At 37.7% G+C, this 16,050-nt stretch overlaps 1 long non-coding RNA gene across 1 annotated transcript in view; it reads right to left on the reverse strand.

The window, feature by feature from the left end:
* LOC130608625 (uncharacterized) overlaps positions 1-16,050 on the reverse strand; it is a 119,501-nt gene that overhangs the window by 5,715 nt on the left and 97,736 nt on the right. Inside the window, exon 8 of the long non-coding RNA XR_008974586.1 lies at positions 7,799-7,876. This is a non-coding gene — a long non-coding RNA (uncharacterized LOC130608625). The remainder of the gene's footprint in view (positions 1-7,798; positions 7,877-16,050) is intronic.

The raw sequence follows: 16,050 nt of genomic DNA on the forward strand, positions 1-16,050 counted from the left end.
ATCCCTCACAACTACAGGGAAAATGCTGTAAAGAAAATAAGTTCTGAAGGCTAAAATGTATGATGGAAAGAAGCAAAAAAAAAATTATTAATATTATTATAAAATTACAACAAATGCCAAACAGTGGAGTTTACAAGATGCTGACAGACACTTCTTATTAGCCAGCCTGCTCTTACAGAAGGGTATATTATGAAGGTTAGGGTGGAAAAATACCAAATTATTTTGTAGCCATTATTCATGAGAAATTAACCTCTACATTGGAGGTATTTTTCATCTTAAATATTCCTGGACCATTCTAAATTCATAATCACATGTACACCTGCACTCATCCAAGACACTGGCTGCAATAAAGGATCAAGACTGGGCTGCTGAAACAGGCACTTTGGTTTCCAGAATGGTTTTTTAGTAACAGTAACTCCACAGAGTTGCATAAGAATTTTACAAGCCAAGTACACTCCAATGTGAGTTTATCATTATCTGTACTCACACGCAGAATCATCGAATGGTTAGGGTTGGAAGGGATCTTATACATAACGTAATCCATACAATCAAAAAAATGTAATCAACAGTATATGTAACATAAAATAAGCTGGTTAGATAAGAGGAAGAAACAGATCCTGGATATTTTTTGTCATATAAACATAACAGTAACAAGGCTATATACACTCTGCTGACGAGTGCCATTTCATAAAGCCAGCCTAAGCAATGTTAAAAAACCCTTCCCCCTTTTCAGAAATGCAGGTAAGGAACATAAGCCTTAATACTGCGCTGTCTGTTTATACTGCATTTTCTATGTTTTATCGCCATTGTAAAAGGCAAGCATTTTTAGGGGATAATTAAGCTCAAATGATAAGGTTTGGACTTTTTACATAGTCCTTTTTCTCGAAGATGTTTTTTCTAAATGTCAGAGCTGGCCAACAGTTTCCAAAGCTTTGAAATAAATACTGTCTAACTTGGGGATCATAGGAAGGACGCTTTTGTTCCCTGCAATTTTCCCTCCTTTTATGAACAACTCAATTAAATATTTGTCATTACAGGAACACAAGTACAAAGCTGAGAGAGAAACACTGGGTTTTTTGCTTCAAATACTAGGATAACTTTATCTGTATATAATAAAGGAGTCTGGTGGTTGTGAAATATACTTTCAGAAAAAATGAAAACTATTCTCTGAAGTTCTCCTCACATCAAAACCATTATCTGACTTTACAGAACCCTCCTATGATGTCAATTTAAGCTGACAGAATTCAGAGCATCATGAAGTCAATGAGAATTTTGTTATCAGACTTCAGTGAAGCTGTGATTTCACTTCAGGCAGAACCATACAGAAGAAATGCTGAGGTAACTGTTCATTACATAAAGCCCTGACTTGATGCCAGAAGGTGAATTGATCAGATGCACAGTATTATTAATTCCATTCTGATTTTTAACAGGTTGTTCCTTTTCACTATAATCTTTCAGTGGTCCAAGTCTGCAATATTGTTCTTGTTTTAGTTCTTGTTAGGAAGGTAGCAAAGAACCGCAGAATAATTCAGGCTGTAAGGGACCTCTGGAAGCATCTGGCCCAACCTCTTGCTCAAACCAGGTTTTATTAGGTCAGGTTGCTCAGGCACGTATCCAACTGAATCTTGAACACCTCCAAGGATGGAGAATCCACAGTCTCTCTGGGCACCTGTCCCAGTGTTTGACCATTCTTTGGTAAAAATCTTTTCTTTGTATCTGACTGGAATTTCTCATGTTCCAACTTGCAGCTGTTGGCCCTTGTTCTATTGTTGTGTGTTTCCAAGAAGAGTCGGGCTCCATCTTCTCCTTAGCCTGCGATCAGGTAGTTGCAGACAGCAATAAAGCCTCCCTTTTGCCTTTCTCTTTCCAGCCTGGACAGACCCAGCTCTCTCAGCTTCTTGCTTACCACATGCTCCAGCCCTGACTAGACTGGTGACCCTCCATGGGCTCATGTAAGTATGGTGGTATCTTTCTTGTACTAGGGTGCCCAAAACTGGACGTAATACTTTAAAAATAGTCTCACAAGTGATAAATTGAGGAGCATCACTTCTATAGAGCTGCTGGCTGTAGTTTTGCTAACACAGTGGATGCAGTTGGCTCTTTGTCCAAAGGGTACAGTCAACTTGTGCACCAGGACTCCTAGATCCTTTTCTACAGAGCTGCTTCCTAGACAGTTGGTCCCCAGCCTGCTTCATTATAATCTCACTGATGGCAATATATACGTATATACACTATTTCTCAAATCATCAATATTAAAACCTTCCTCTTTTTTTTTGCTTTAATTTTTATTTGAAAGCTTATCTAACCTGGGCCTCATCTGGCCTTGAAGTGCCATGAGTAAAACAGCTTAAGAATGTGAATGTACAGCAAATGTGCTTCCCATTAGCTCTTAATGCCATAAATCCAAAATCCTTGATACTGCTGTTATAGCAGAGCTTCCACTCATATCTTAAAGAAGCTTTAGACAAGATAGTAAGTCTCAAGAGCAGCACACAAGACACTTTTGTGTAGGACAGGCTTTTAAATGTATGTGGTTAAGAGGTCCTGCCCTTGTGCATCAATTTCACTTAAAATGGAGTAATTTTAAACTACATTAAGAACTATAATCATATTCTACTATCATTTACTTCTTCATATCCTCTGCCACTAGAAATAAGCTTGAAGAAAGACATCCAGCCCCAAGTGCGCTATTCTGGGAAAGTTTCGATTTAGATGAGAATGTTAATGCTCATAACTACATGACTTTCTTTTTAAGCTTAATTCAATATGAATAAGTGATTCAACTTGGTTTCTGCTCATTAGTGAGCACTTGGAAGGAACTGGTTAATCATTGTTTGCCATCTGAGTTGGAGAATCAACACTGTACAGAACCTTTTCTGTAGCCAATGTAAAACCACAATGCACAAAGAGCACTAAAGGAAAATCCTGTTTTCAGCTACAGTTTTGTTGGGTTTTTTTTTTCAGTGCACATAAAATGGTAAATATTTTGTGGTTAACCCCCTCTCACTCTTTGTCAACACTTTTCTCTGGACAGTGGTCTCTGTGGTACATACCACATCATTTAGCAGTCCCTATAAAGATACAGCAATAGTGCTGTGGAGAAGCATAGTGGTCTGTTCAGTAACAAACCTACTCACAGAGAGCCAACCTATCAAACCACAAGGTCACCTTTCAGAAGGAGGTCAGAAGGCTGCAGGCCACATACAAGATGCCACCTGTGGACTTTGCTGTAATTTACTTTGACAGAACACAAACCTAGAGAAATATTAGCAGCATTATTAGTTTCGGCTCCCCCCCCCCCACACTTCTTTCTTCATATCTGATCAGCAAATTGCTCCTATGGATTCCCATTGGACTTCCTGGCCAAAAATGAAGGCAGCCCCTTTCAGATATTTGCAGTTCTCTCAGAGAGGCTCTGAATTTCCTAAACCTCTCCAGGCTTTTTTATTAAAACCAACTCTTCAGTTCTTCTATACATACAGGCCAGGAGTTAAAATGCTGTACTGAGTCAAAGAAAAGCATTTGCCTCTTCACAGAAAAAGTGAAAATGAAAGGATAAAACTGGTTGGGTATCCATGCTACTTTCTGCTTATCTTCCCCATCTGGTGACACTGACAAGAGCTGTGTCATAATTAGAAAGGGAAGGAAGTTTTCATTTTTAGATTAGTTTTGGAATCCAGAATCTTCTTCAAAAACGTGGGTTTTCTTCAAAATGAGGAAATATATATGTGAAGGATGTAAAAACATTCCACTTAAACATAGAAAGATTGCTGAGAAAAGGCCCTTTATAAATGGAGGTTTTATTAAAATATACGCTGCTAACGAGTGGCAAAACTATTCAGAAGAAATGCTAAGCATTAGAAAATCAACACTGCTAGGCTGCCTCACCTACCAAGGGTCTAACACTGGGGACCATAATTCAGGTTATTAAAGTCTTTTTTTCAAGATTGATTAAAGTTCATTTTAGTAACATCAGCAGGGAACCCTGGCTCCAATGATCTTAATATTGAGAACGCTAAAGACTGAAGTCTTCCAGTAGAAAAAAGCATGTTCCTCTAGGCCTTCTTGCAAATGCAAAACTCATAGTGCATTCAATCACTAGAAAGGCCTGTCAGTGAATGGTATTTTTCCTTTAAAAAACTCATAAAAAGAGCACTAAGAAATGGTCCCTCTGACTTCTTTTTGCTCACGTCATAAACTTTAATCATCCTCCCTTTCTTTGTACATCTCCTGGGACATACAACAACTGGGGAGACCTACTCTTGCAGATTTCTGAGACCTGCCAGTTGTTTGTAATTTGAGATAACTGGTACCAATAGAGATCTTAAAAGGAGATCATCCAGTAAGCCTTTGGAGACTTCTAGGTTCAGGACCCAGTATTTTCTAATGTGCACTATAGGTCTTCCTGAGAGTACTGTTGGGAGTCCCCCACTATTACAGCTTGCAGCAAGAGAAAGAGAGATTTAATGAGAGCGCTTCACAGAACAGCTATATTGTCTTCCAAAAACCTCAGCAAAAAAAGTCTTTGAAACAAAAAAAGAGCATAAGGAGGGAGGGAAGAAGGTCCTTTGAGAGAGCAGGATTCATTTCACAACTGTATCACAAATTTCCTTCATGATCGTGGGCAGATACTTGTGTCAGGTTTTCAGAAAAATAAAGTCAGCTCTCCTGGTTTCTTTAGATGAAATAACCAGCCAGACTTTCAAAGGCAAACCACAACCTTGTTGTTGGTCTCCCTGAAAATGTTACAAGATGAGCTGACCCATGCTGAATGCTTTTAAATATCTGTCCTCAACCTTTGAGGCTATACATCCTAAAGTATTGACAACTGTGCTTCACTTCCACAACTGTAAAGTATTATGTTCCTGACTCTGTGAGCTGAGGAGAACGATTTGTAATGTCCATGAACCAGCTTTGGCAACGTACAGATCATGTAAGCATGTAGACTGATACAGGGTATCTGTTTCCTAGGCACCCATCTCCTACTTCCGATTTTGAGAAGAAAGGAAGTGAGATTCTACAAAGCCCAAACTCATGATCATGAGATGCCACAGATGCCAGAGTAGGTTGCTCTAAGCTCTGTGAGAAACTTGGCCTTCAGGGCAGTCATGGGACTGAGTAGGGCACTTTTCACTCTTTAACTGAGACAAAGCTCCCCTCTAACATGTGTCTGAGTTCAACTATTTGCTATGTGGGTATACAGCACCTCATTATAAATCAGACATATTTAGACCAAGATCTGACTTCCTTTCCTAAACTTCGCAATTCTTTAACAGCAACAGAATACTTAACCCAGCAATTCAGATTCCAGTTCACATCATCTTAATATGTCTTCGAACTCCTAAAGGTGTCTTAAAATACCCTGCCTCTACCATAAGGGTCTCCAGCTTGCTTAAAATTTAACTAAAACATTTGGATGCATTGGGATTAATACACCCGTGCTCAAGGCCAAACTCCTGCCACCCAGATCACCCTTGGAGCATTCCCTCATGAGGAACACCGTGTTTCTTGAATTTATTTTTGCAGAAGGATGTGGAAACACTTTAATTCACTGCTCATTAGGGCGAGATTGGCACAAGTAATGATCTGAAATAGCTGCAAAAATTTTCTCTACCATCCCTCAGCTGGGTCCAGCAGAAGCTGCAAGTCAAAGGCCTTGCCAGCAGGAATTTCATACCAATTGACTCCACATTCTGCAGCCATTTTTCTAAGAAATTATTATTTTTTGTAAAATCAATTTAAAAGACCCATAGGAGGACGTATCTATAGTTTTCTGCAGACATGTAAGAGTAGACAGAAAGCAGATTACTAATGGCAGAGTATCATCACCCTTAAACTGGGCAGGAATCAAGCACAACACAACATAAGGTTTGAACAAATACTTTCAGTCTTTTTCTATGCTAAGACACAGCTATATAGGGCTGTATTCTTGTAAACACAACCCAAGAGAGAGTCTATGCACTGACATGAACATCTCTGGTGGAGGATCATGCATTTTTTATACACATTTTCCATAAAAATCAACAACCTTTCTCTAGCATTCAACTCATTATCCACACTCCCCACATCACCATATCAACATTTTATTTGAAGTATCAGTGATAGCATCCCATCAAAATTTAATAGCCACTTTCTATAATTGAAGCCTATTAACTCTTGGTTTCACCTATGCTAAGGTTTAGCCTTCCCCTTCTTTTAAAATTCTAATGATATTAAAAATAAAATACCTTTCTACAGCGTGACTCAGAAATGCATAATATTGCTTTCTTCAACTCATGGTAAAGGAAACAGAAGAAAAGGCAAAAGAATTCTGTGTTCCAGTTTATAGATTTATACTGAATCTTGTGTGTCAAATGAACAGGGCTTTTAAGGAAAATGTCAACAACTGTAACAGTTACATAAGATACAGTTAGAAAAATATTTTGCAAGGTAAAATGACAGTTTCTGTCACTTGAGAAAATGATTTATACTTGAGTTTTAGAATGCAAGCAGCCAACATGTGACCTGACATTTACTAAAGAAAATCAAAGAGATGTTCAGCAAGATTACAAAAGGAAAATCGTCCTATACCAGCAGTTCCGCTCTGTACTACAGAAAGATCTGCGTAGTCTTCCTCTCAACAAAATGCAAAAAAATAGAAAGAGAGGTCACAATAACAACTCTCCCTTTTGGCATTTTGTGCCTTTGCTCAGTTTATAAAGGCCATCTGGTGCTATTTATGCTGGCCTTTTTGCACTGCGTCTCATGTTGTTCTTTATGGACCAGCATGATCCACATTAACTGCATGCCTTAAGTTACTCTGCAAGAGAATTTGATGGTTAAAACAGTGCATAAAGAATGTATAGCTCTTGATGTACACATTCCAGACATGACAGAACATAGTGAAAAGGACACCAAATGCAGGGATGTCCAAATAGGAAGGATGGCAGGTCGGGTGAGTTGGCTTTCATTGCTGGCTCTATTACACACTACCTATATGACTTGAAATGATTACACGAGGCCTTTGGGGCTCAATTTTATCACTTTTTAAATGGAGATCATAATTGCCTATCTCACGTTCATTAACGGGTTCAATTCAATGATAGGCAGATGGTCAATACAGATTTTATGCATCACTGAAGTAACATTTAACCTCAGAACTCAAGTGGCATATAGCTTGTGCCAGTCTCTTAGCAGTCACTGTGTAAATATTATACATCCACATTACTGAAAATATTTGAGAGGCATGAGTTGTTAGTAGTGCTGATTTTGCTTTCTTCGAGTTACAAATCTACAGGATGACAAATGTAAAAGACATATTCTTTAACTGCAGTGTAAAACGGGTACTAGCACATCTTCTTGTAATGGTTATAAATGACAAAGAAAGAGAAAATGGTACAACTCCTGCACTGAGTGTACCGTGATTTAAATGAATCCATGAAATGATCATTTTAAAGTCTCAAGAACGACCATTGATAGTATCTGGAGGGATTTCAGCTTGGTGTTGGGAGAAGGGTTGTTTTTATTGGCCTCTGCCAAAAAAGTCCTTAATTCATGAATGTGACTGTCATTTACTTGTAGAAATACAACTCCAATTCAGCATAGTAATGAGTTTAAAGATGTATCTTAAAGATATTTCTAAAGACATAAACACTCACTTTGCTTACTCTGGCAATCAAACAGAAGAAAAAAGCTCTTTTAAAAACATTTTTTTCTAGGTTTCTGAGGACTATTTTTAAATTTTATTGCCAGAAGTAATCTACCATGAAGACCTAAGCACCAGCAAGAAATGAATCTCCAGTGTGATTGCTATGCATACCTTGTCATTTCCTCTGCATAGATGACCAGTCTTCACTTATTTAATCTTCCAGCTTGGTTCCCCACTATGTTATTCTTTCTGTTTCAAAAAGTAAAGGAGAAAAAAATAATAAAATCTGTATGTTAGCATTATGAGGGGAAAAAAAGTGAGAAACAGACACACAGACATTAAATGCAGGCCTTCCAAATTCTTTTCTGCAGGTGAGGAATATGCTTCAATAGAAGGCCAGTGTCCCACTTCAAACTTACTTTGAAAGCCTTAATCGATGGTAGATGGGGCATGAATGGCACTTTGTAGAGGGATGACTTTACCGTCAGGGAAGCAATATGACTTCAGATTTTGGACACTACTCAATTTAGCTGCCACAGACCTTGAAAGCTTTGAGTTAAAAAGGTCTCCTCTACTTTTACAGCCAAGCAATTTTAAAGAAAAGTTACCAGATAAAAATATTTCAGCCTTTACTCCTGCATATCAGCGTTGTTTTCAGTCCTTTAAAACTGCTATACTGATTGGCAGCAGAAAGATTAGCTGTGTTCCGACTAATCAACAAAGCATGGACATCAATACATTATGTATCAATTAATCATAAAATAGTAGTATTCAGCTGTTTAGTCTCAGTAGCCAGTGATACTAATGTTTTTTGATAATGTGTTTGTGTCAGTAATACCTCTGCCTGCCCTTTGTGATTACAGTGAAATACAGGCGCAACTAATTACATGTAAAAGTATTTATAATCTGGTGAAATAACTTCTGTTTTCTTGTATTGTGATAGTCATAGAACTATGAGGAATGTGAAACAACACTTGATAAATTGTTCTGGGTAATCTCACAGAAGTGATGCTATGACAGTTCTCTGCCTATTCAGCAGACTGAATACTTAATCTATTCACGTCTTAATGCTTCTAGTTTTTTACAGCTAATTCTGCTGATGGTTTTTGAAGAAAGGTTACTTTTCTCCATAATGACCTCAAAACTTGCATATATTCAACACCCCATCAAATATTCTTGGAATATTGCTTTCCTCCAACAAAAAGACACCTCCCTTTTGGCATTTCCCAATTCATACCAATGCCTATTCACTTCTTATTCCTATCCTCTCTTTCTATGAAGCTGTGAAGATATCAATTATGTTATGGCTTTTAGAAGCCCCCCCCCCCCTTTTTTTTTTAATTTATGTCCCAGACTGATTTTCTGTTTTTTTTTTTCCCTACCTATTTCAGTATTGCTCTTGCACTCCACAGTATACCTTTATGCTTTCCCCACATTTTTCCTTTGGTAAGATTTTCCCTCTCTTTTGTTGCTGCTTCCATAATTCACCCAAGTACCAGAATAGTCTGGCTTATTTTTCTCAAAGCCACCATCTCAGTACTGCTTTATTTTGCCTTAGTGATCAGAGACCAGTTCCTCTTCTTCTGCTCCTTTGGTGACAAAATACTTTGCTCACAATTCAGCCTACTCTGAAAGTGTTAGTACATCTGTGTACCATTCTGAACAGCTGAAATAATTTATTTTAAATTGTCACTCAGTTTATTAATAAAGAAGAAATATACATGTGTATTTTTCCTTAAAATAGAATATAGGTACTGTACACAAAAATAATCTTCAGCTTCAGTCAGACATGCGGCCAATGGGAACCCACATGCAGAAAAAAGTCCAGACACAAGATGGGACAGAAAAGCTACAGATAAAGAAACTGTTCAAACATGACTACTTTAAAGCTGTATAAAGAGTATGTGTTGACACAGTGCTACACTGAGACTTTATAGACATGGTTTTCAGACTATTTCATTATTACAGTAGACTACAACCCTGCAGGTGTTTAGATGTGAAAAACTTTACTCAGTCATGTCAGTGTTTTCATGATTGGATCTTAAATTCCTCCTCCAGAGAGTTAATAAGTAAACCCTCACTTTTAGATTTATCACAGAAGAGCAGCAGTTCCCCAGATATGACTTATGCTGAAACATGAGAACGTACAAGAAGCACCATATTAAACTTGTTCCTGTTTTCTGAAATGCACTATGCCCACGTTTCAAGGACTTGAATACAGAATTTAAATTAAAGATGCTATGTATAATTCTGAAATTGGGTATTACTGAACATCAGATATATTGTTTCCCAAGCAACAAATATGACCTTTCTTAGCAAGAACTGTATTTTAACATTGTGAGTAAAAGCAAAAAGAGAAGGCAAGCAGCAGGAGTGTGTTAACTACAGTATTTGAGACAGCAAAGTGTTACAGCCTGAGAGTCAGTGAACTAATGATAATGCATATTTAGAACAGAGAGTAAAATTGTTCTTTGCACTCAGTATCTACACACTGAGACAGTTAAGCAAGTGTACATCTAGTTTTAGTCTAAGTCACAGAGCTAGTCATTCCTCACTATACAACGCACCAAAAAAGGTGCTAGTGATAACCTCAAGGATTAATAAGCAAATCAATTTACCTGTTTTAGCTTAACTTGAGTATATATTTTTGAAGGCCAGTAGGAAAAGCCACCCTTTTACAATAGCAGGTTTCAATACAACAGAATTGGTGTTTTAACTCATGATTACCTAAAAGTAGTTCTTACACACAATGACAGTAGTGCAATGCAAAACACCAAAAGTACAACTGACACATAATGTTCACTAAAACGGAAAAGCCACAGTTCACTGTAAAGCAATGCAAGATGTTTACTTAATGGCAAGAAAGGAGAAATTATCCGTCTAATTAATTAAAACTCCCAAAACAACATGACTGACCGGAACTCTGCTGCTGGGGTGTTTTTGACCACTTGAACAATACCATGCAAGTATTTTCTTGAAGACTTGCCATCAAGGGGAGTAGGTTTGAACCTACATTACCTCTTAGCTGACTTCTAGAAAGTGGAAGCCCATTGCTCCGTTTCTACAAGAATTATTTCCTCCATGCAGTAAGCTGTAATTTACAGTTAGCCTTAACTAGACTATTGTGCAAATTTTCACAGGCCTTACAGGTTCTCCATTCCTCCTCCTCTTCCCTGTACTGGTCAGGCTGCTGACCAATCTTTTTTGAGGAGTTTTAACATTTTTCCTCTCCAATATCCAAAGATCCCTGTGTATGACACCTGAGTCATGGACTGAAAATACTTGCTTTTCTATTGGAAAATTCGAGAACTGAAACTAGCAGCAAATTCCTATGAAGAATAAAAAGCACTTGCTGAGTGGCTCTCTTTAGTGAAATGTTTCCTTTCAGAAACATAGTCACAATAGTAACACAGCTTATAGCAACTAGGTTTTAATAATGTATCACATGAAACTTTCAAAAAGTGACTTTCTTGCCTTCCCACAGGAAAAGCCTAGCTCCGAGTTTCTACTACTACTGCTAAAAAAACCTACTGAACTTACTCAACTAATAGCACTCCTGACAGGCTCATTTCTGTTTCACATGGACTAAAGCATTTGTTCAGAGAGATAGACTGCTAAAAGGCAACCTAACCCCAACTGGAAATACAGGCCTATGCTGCCCATTACAGAATTATAACCTCCAGCATCAAGACCAGGCTAGTTTTATTCCTTTAAAATGGTTAATACTTGCTCTCTTGAAACAGGAATTGTATTTAACAAAACCTGATTTGAGCTCTAAATGGTCATTGAACAATCTAGTGTCTTCAGTGTTAGCTTGCTGGGTCTGATGCTTTTATTTTTTAACTTCAAGGAACTTAATTCAACTTTAAAGAAAAGAACTATCTCCTAAATAGACCTTGGAAAATTGTAACTCATTTCTGCTTCACCTGTTCAGATAATCTCGGTGAAAGTAGAACATATGAAAAGTATGGAATAGTATTTGTGGTCAAATGCAGTTACAGGGCTGCCGTTTCACAGGTGAAACTTACTAAAATGCAAGGGATAGGGTTGAAGTAGGATCTCGATGAGGTTGCACCACTAATCCTATTTTAGGAAAGTGTTTGCTATGAATATTTTTTTGGAATAATTTTGTAACTGCCATAAGACATCCCAGGTGTGGTAACTACCACTGTTTCATGTATCTGTAAGCTCTATAGCTTGACTGTGCGCCTTTATTAAAACACTTCTATGCAAAATGCAAATTTATGTGACATGATACTACTTCAACCAACAACAAAGTTCTTAAAACACCTGCAAAGACTAAAAGAATGGGGTTTATGCTGAAATAATATGGAAACAATCAAGTCAAATCAAAACCATTATGTAAAGAAGCATTAAGACTAAGTTAGTTATTGATTGTATTTGAACAATCTTGCATTTACTGTCACTGAAGATGAATGTTCACACAATTAGATCATTAGCAAATGGCTGGAATACATGTACTTAACTCCAGACATGTCTGGTGTTTGACAAGATACACTGTGCAGGCCTGCATGCTAAAATATGTTACTGTGAACCCAATCATACAAATTGCAGGTTTTAGTGTGAATGTTCTGGCCTATGGCAACTATAGCCTAGGGTGATTTTCCACATGCAGTGTGACTAACCTGAATATCCACAGCACTTTTGCCTATTTATTCCTTATGCATATCACCACTTGTATTTCTTCCATAACATTAACAGTCTACTAATCACTGCTGGAAACAAGACAGTAAGCCAGACAGACCCTTGGTCTGCTCCAGAGTGTCAATTCTCAAGTTCTTCAGATTTTTAACTGAGGAGACTGTTTCTCAAGCTTTTTTTTTAATACACATGTATACTGAAATTGCCCTACACCACTCAGGCTGTAATTCACAACCAAATGCTGCCACACAATATGAACAAGGAGAACATCACAGATGAGAGGTGCTGAAACAGAAGTACAGCTAATTCAGTTTCTCCAGCATCTCTCTGATTCAGAGCAGTACATTTCACATTTAGTAGCTAACAGTGGCTACTGTTAGCCACTAATATCTAGTGTTCGGATTCATTCCTTACTGAAAATTTCCACAGAAAAAGCTTTGGAAACAAAGATTACACACAGACATTATTAACTGTGCATTGTGAAAACAATTATGAAAACTGTGAAAGCAACAGCAGATGTGCCTGCTTACAGAAATTTCTCTCCACTTCATGATGTAGCAGGAGCCACACAATTACCAGAAGGGTGTCCCCTGGACCCACCTGTGTGCAGCTAAGAACATGTTGCCAGCTTCTGGGTGAGAAAATCCCAGCTCTGCATCATCTTTGGACCTACTCTGGGGAACAGTATACTTTGCTTGAGAGCTACATGAAGCAAACTTACTGCTCTCACACAACATACGGCAAGGGTCTACAAGAAGTACTGACGTACATGATTTTCAGTGCATTGGTCTGGAAAACAAAGCTAGGTAGCCAGAAAGTGCACGGCTCAGTGGATATGCTAAGGTTTTGCTCCTGTGCTGAATCAGCAGTTGCATCTGATACCGCTTTTGATAGTTTCTTTTTTGTCTTTAGCAAAAAAGATACGTAACTTTTCAGGTAAACCCGTATTCTGGAATGTGCTGAACAAATATTTCATGCAAGGGGAAAAGTTTATCTTAGGGTCATGTTGCTGTCAAATGATTTATTAGAACAGAGAGTCAAAACAGGTAAAAGCCCTGAGGAAGTGCTATTATCTTTCAAATAATTCAACTCTATTAAACTCTGTACATGAACAGGAAGATTAGGGTCTGGGAGGAAGGTGAGGAGCAGAGTTTTGTGTTTTCCACACATACGTCAGTGCAGTTCTCTGCAACAATAACTGAAGAAGGAGCAGGCACTACAGAAATCCACTGAAGACACTACTAATGAGGTTACTTGTGTATCATGAAGTCTGGATTAACTAATGAATCTCTCAAACTATCTAACTTGAAAAACAGTGTTTGGCAAAGTCCACTGACATCTGCCACAACTTTATTTAGCTTTCTACATTCCCTGGAGGTACTGAATATGAGTTGTTCTTGCAGTACCACACTAGAGCAACTGCAGACAGAAGGGAATGCAGACAAACATGCGAGGTGTTTAAAATAGGAAACACAGGCTCTGTGCTGGGGGCTAGTATAACAGGTGTATATATATTGGAAGCTTGTATTAATGAGGCTTCTGTTACACATGCACAAGGCTGCTGGCAGCCTTTTCAGAAGTAGATGGGTATTTTGGTTAAAGTCAGACAGAGTAACCTCATAGTAACCTCTAGTCTGGCTCACAGCCACTAGGGAGAACTCTGAAGGACTGTCCTTTGGTGCTGCATTGATTAGATTTCTTCCCATAATACATCCAGTGTTTTTGCTTGGTAAACCTTACTAACAACTGAATCAAGAATAAAGAGTGAGAGGGAAATAAAAGCTGATCTCCATGTGAAAATGGGCCATAAAATTAACAAGGTTCTCAACATCAAGTAATTCTGCCTGCTTTATTGTGGCCAGAAAATCAGACCCTGCAAAATATATAAGCAAGGAAGGAAAAAAAAAAAAGCCAAACAAAAAAAAAAATCCATCATTTATAAATCATCAGAGTTGAATATTTAAACACAAAACACCTAAGAAATCTAAAAGCTTGGTTCCCTACTAACATAAATATTTCCTTGTCCATATATTTTACATATCCATAGTTCTGATAATTTTAATTTGGATACTAATTATGTTGTCAAATGCACATTTTTCACACTCTTTTATGGTGCTGTGTAAATATTAATATACAAGTTTCCTACTTTCTTTGTCTTGCAGTATTGACAGTGCATAGAAAGAACTTTTTACAGAAACAAGCCAAAAAAATCAAACAATCTTAAATAAAATGAGGATGATAAACTGGGACATATGCACTGGGTCTATCATCCCAGAACACACTGTAATCTCAATGCTGGAAACTGAAAGTGCTCCATTGTCAGCTGGACTGTGTGGCTGATTTCAGTGAAGGCAGACTGAGCCAGTCCGGTAGGAGACATTTTGAATGTACAATACTTTAATGATAATTGTAAACAAACTTTCACAGAAAAGTGTCACATGAAAGAGAACTTGCAAATGCAAAGGTTCAGCACAAAAGTCTCTCAGACTTGGTGAATTCCTTAATGACTTTACAGTCTTTTGCGGCACGCTAGTCTGCTTCCTCCAAAGACAGCTGATACTGTCTATGCAAAGTGTTGGGCTGGTAGAAAACCAGGAACCTGCAAAGTTTGGTGGTGGATTACCAATATATTTGGTAATCCAAGTTTGGTGGTGGATTGCCAATATGTTTTGCTAGTTTGATCTTTAGTTTCTAAAAAAGAAACCAAGCCCCAAATAATTGTATTTGGAAAGACAACTGTAACGCTGAATGTTCCAAATAAACAGCCCATTAAGAAAGGAACATCACTTTCTATCAATAATGAAACATCTAAGCTTTGCGTAACAATATAACACTCACCTACATGGTAATTCATGTAAGATAAACTATGATCATTTTGACATAAACATAACCTACTACCAATTATTAAAGTAGAAAGGATGAATAGGATTGCCATGACTTCAACTATCCACACTGCACGATAAATGATGAAGTAAGTAAACTAAGTATTTTGCAATATCTAGAGTAAGATGTGAACATAAGACACAGGATTGTTTAATAAGGCATGTGAGAACACACAAATACTTCATTTATATCTTCTTTAATAACAGAAGGTCTCTCAGAATGGTCTGTTACTCAAAAACAATCAACATATAGATAGGAAGACTGGTATAGTATGAAATGTAATTTTTAAAGGTTTATAGCTGTGTCCAGATACTCGACTATAGCTGTGTCCAGATACTCGACTATATATACTATATACCAGACTATACTTAAGTGTATCTACACAAGCTACACATTATCATAACTGGGACCTGATAAAGTAGGCATAAGAAAAGCTCCTTGCTACATGAAAACAGGTATCTAACATCAAAGGGAAACAATGGCAATGACTTTTAAATACTGGCATTTGTCTGAGGTCCTCTCCCTGAGATCTTTTAACTGAATGTCTTTGGTAAAGTAATGTCAAGAAGCAATGATCAGACAAGAAATACTGATGTAAGCCGTCATCAAGACAAGAAGGCTAACACAGCTGATGCTGAATGTTATCAAGCTTTTTTGCTTCTGGAAACATGGACACTGCGATTTTTACAATTTTGTTTAAAAACCCGATGTGATCATTTCTGACCCTTTCACTTTAGCTATGGGAAAGGAATGAAAGCTGCCCATTCACCTGGCACTAGCTTACATTCCTAACCACTGCTGATCTGTAAAGTCCTTTTCAGAGTCCAAACACTGTGTAAACTAATTGCTTGCAACCTGCTTGTAAAGACTTGCAATCT

This window comes from Pezoporus wallicus, unplaced genomic scaffold (assembly GCF_028554395.1).
Source record: "Pezoporus wallicus isolate ANWC-B61680 ecotype Strahan unplaced genomic scaffold, APGP_CSIRO_Pwel_v1 scaffold_3294, whole genome shotgun sequence".
NCBI classification, from domain to species: Eukaryota; Metazoa; Chordata; class Aves; order Psittaciformes; family Psittacidae; genus Pezoporus; species Pezoporus wallicus.